The sequence below is a fragment of the Solanum pennellii genome, chromosome 11 (genome assembly GCF_001406875.1).
Source record: "Solanum pennellii chromosome 11, SPENNV200".
Taxonomy (NCBI): domain Eukaryota; kingdom Viridiplantae; phylum Streptophyta; class Magnoliopsida; order Solanales; family Solanaceae; genus Solanum; species Solanum pennellii.
In genome coordinates, this window is record NC_028647.1 from 54,817,221 (window position 1) to 54,821,056 (window position 3,836).

The following is a 3,836-nucleotide window of genomic DNA, read 5'->3' on the forward strand; positions in this document are numbered from 1 at the left end:
CTAGTTACTGTGGTCCAGCCTTCTTCCTCTTGGCACTTCTCTGGCGCCATATTAGTATCAAGATCAGTTTGTAAATTTGTTCCTTGATTTCTTATGCTATCCACTTGCATTCCATTATCCTTGGTATATTCCTGTATTTTGTCAGAAGCTATCGATGCACTTGTACTAGTTGAAGGACCCTGTAGTTAGAATCACTATGACCTTGAATTTTGTATTTAAAGCAAAATTCTAGAATAGAATTCAAATTCCAACTTTTTCACAAGACAGATCTTTCATGCCTTCCGAGTTTGTAATTTCGATTTGAACTTCCTTTAAGGGTGGTCTTGTGACATCGATTTTGACCTTGACTTTTGTAGTAGTAGATCTCGTCTTAGATATGGTGGTCTTGTCCATGATGATCGGAGTGTCAATGGGAGCTAAAATACGACATAAAACATCCCATGATAATGTCATGGAAGGTCCGACAGATTATCCCACACTTAAAACATCCCATGATAATGTCATGGAAGGTCCGACAGATTAACCCACACTGGCACAAGAGCGGTCTCCTTCTCGGGTTTGAAGTTTCTTGTCCGTTTGAGATGTTTCATTTGCATTCCACAACTTGATAGAAAATTCCTACTGTAGACATTTCTATCATCTTCTTCCAGTTAAAAATCAACGAAAACATGGTGCATATTGTAGACCCCAATTTTCACTCCCCCCCCCCCATTAGGTCTACCACTCTATTGAACTCCAATCGAATTTTATCTATTGAAGGTATGATTCTCGAGAATTTTCCCTCTACCATGACACGACACGATTCAGCTAGGAGATCGTTTTTATCTTTGGTGAAGGTGACAGTAGCCTTACCTTCAAATAAATTGTAAGATTTGTCTGGTAGGTTAATTTTCTTCCTCCAACCCCTGTTTGTATGATTCATCAAAGCCTCTGCAAAACTTCGCCCTTCATTAGTATTTTCCCTTTGGTCGAAAATCGATCCTTTAGTAAATTGTTGAGTACACCATTTGCCTATTTTCCTTTCTGGAGGGTCAAGGTCTCAAGGATTAGGGCTTTTTGTCCAACACTTTTGGAGGGGGGGAGCTTTGCGCAAGAGAAGGGGATGGTCAGGGGAAAGGAGGTGGTGGACCAGCGGAGCCACCAGACTCGTCGTGGACATTAGGTCCAAGTGACCGTAGAGAAACAAAGGAGGAAAAAGGTAATATTGGTAGAGAGCGATGGTCATTATAACTTATTAATTTGTAATATTTATTTTATGCGATTTTATTATTATTATTTTGTTGGATATTTTAGTCAGGGACGGAGCTAGTATATCAAAAGGGAGTTCGGACAAACGCACTGGCTTTTCTGTAGATGTTTTATTCGCATTGAAATATCAAATACAAAGTACATATATATTTCTTGTTGCGCATCCAGTGAATAAGAAAATTTGTAAATGAAAAAAAAATCGAAAACTAGTGTTAGTGTCCTACTCTAAGTGAAAAACTTTTCAACCAAATTTATTTGCCCTCCGTTTTGTACTATGTACTCTTTTCTCTTCTTTTTCATTTTTTTTTCATTTGCTTGTTTTTACCCTATATAATTATCTATTTAAAATTAATTTTTAATCTTTGATTCTAGGACTATTCCACATATTGATAATTGATTATATTAAAATAATTGTTGTTTGTTTTTCAATATCTAACTTTTGAAGAAAATGATGGTTCTAGGTGATGATAAAACTAATAAAACATATATTTTAGGTACCAAAATGTTAATAGTGAATTTATTAATTTTAACCTCAATTAGAACAATATTGAAGATTATAGTAAAAGTATTCAAAAAATTTTATTAAAAATTAATCACGTTATATAAATAATATTTTATTATTTTAAACTAAATTATTCAAATCTTCATATTATTAAATTAAATTTTACAATAACAATATCTAAGATAGTTTTCAAACATGACTAACATCACATTAACATAATTTGTGTTTTTGTAAGATTCAAAACGTCGTTCTTTTAGTAAATTAATACTTGAATATTCATTTATTAACTTGACGGCTGTTACTTAAGGTTAAAATTGTTGCCCTTTTTTAAAATTTAGAACCCACAAACCTAAAATTCTGACTTCGCCTCTGATTTTCGTGTCACTAATCGTATCTTATTTTGTATTATTTTCTTATGTAACAACTTAGATAGTTGCAGTTTGGTAGGACTAAAAAAGTATTTGAAGTACAAGTAAAAGAAAAAATGACAGAAATTTCACCTTTATCCCTATTAGTTTTACAAATCTTCAAAATTCCTCATTTTCATGCATCATGTTAATGTATCAGTGCATCAGATTAATAAGTCTCACGTATCAAATTAATATATTTCGTGCATTAGATTAGTGTATCATGTATAAAATGTACATAAGATTATTGCATCATGTATAAAATGTAATGTATCTTACTTAACGATGGCATCAGATTAATGTATCAATGCTTATATTATTGTATCAGTTTGAGGGATTTATGTAATTATAAACTTATAAATGACAAATGGTAATTTTTCTTTCAAAGTATGTGATTCTGTCCTTTGCCCCTAAAATTATATGTTTGTATGAATACTTTATCAGAAAAACCCAAAAAAATCCAAAAATCTAAAAAATCCGAAGTTAAAAAATCGAATTTTATTGGTTTGATTTGTTAATAATTTAAAAAAAAATCGACATAAATGGTTTGATTTGATATTTAAAAACCCGAATCAACTCAATAATGTACATCCCTATGGCAAAGTTGAAGGATATATTAGGGTTTTCCCCCCTATTTTTAGTAAATGTTAAATGAACTTTGACATTTCGATAAATCATTTGACATTCCCGTTAATCCTAAAAAATATTCTATTAATAATCGTATATATTGTAAATAATAAAATTAAAATTACCCTATCAAGTCATATATATTTATCAATTTTAGCTCTTAATTTTAAAACAAAAAGATGCACATTTTAAAAAAGAGTAACGATGGATATTCACTAAATGACATGATAGTATGAAACATTCATGTTAATAGTGTAAATCAGGAAAAAAAAAAGACTTTACCTACCATTCGATCTCATAAGACAGCCTTATATAGACTTATATTTAAAATTTTAAAACTTCTCCCAAAAGTCTGACAGAATCTACTAATAAGGCTTTATTGATTTTTGATTTACATTTAAGAGACAGATCAAGAAATATTGAGCAAAATATTAGTTACATTTTATTTTATTTGATTATGGAAGATATATATAATCTTCTTTTCTTTTATTTGTGGGTCAAAATTTATTAAATATCCTGTGACTTTATCCTCCAATTATTATATTAGAAGAATAAGTCAAACTAGGACAAAGACAAAAGCAAAGAATTAACGCGGAAGACAATTGAAAGCCAATAGTGACCAAGAAGCTTTAAAATAACATGTTTTATGCCTATATAAACATTTTGAGTGCCACATTCTCTCAACACATCACAAGGATCCATAATTCTTCATATCAGACTTTTGCTTTTTCAAAATGGGTATTTCAAAAAACTCTTTTGTTGCAATATTTTCTCTTCTTATACTCTCTACCATGCAATGTCATGCACAACTTTCTTCCACATTTTACGACTGAACTTGCCCAATGCCCTCACCACTATTCGTACAAGTATAAGACGAGCAATTTCAAGCAAATGTAGTATGGCTGCATCCCTTATTCGTCTTCATTTCCATGATTGTTTTGTTCATGTTGGATATATACACTAATCGATGTGTTTATGCAAAATACTTTTATTGGTTTGATGACATGCATGCATTTACACTATATATATATATATATATATATATATATATA

At 30.8% G+C, this 3,836-nt stretch overlaps 1 pseudogene; it reads left to right on the forward strand.

Moving 5' to 3' along the window:
* The first annotated feature begins 3,518 nt into the window (after window positions 1-3,518).
* Window positions 3,519-3,836, forward strand: part of LOC107004381 — a 1,321-nt pseudogene continuing 1,003 nt past the window's right edge.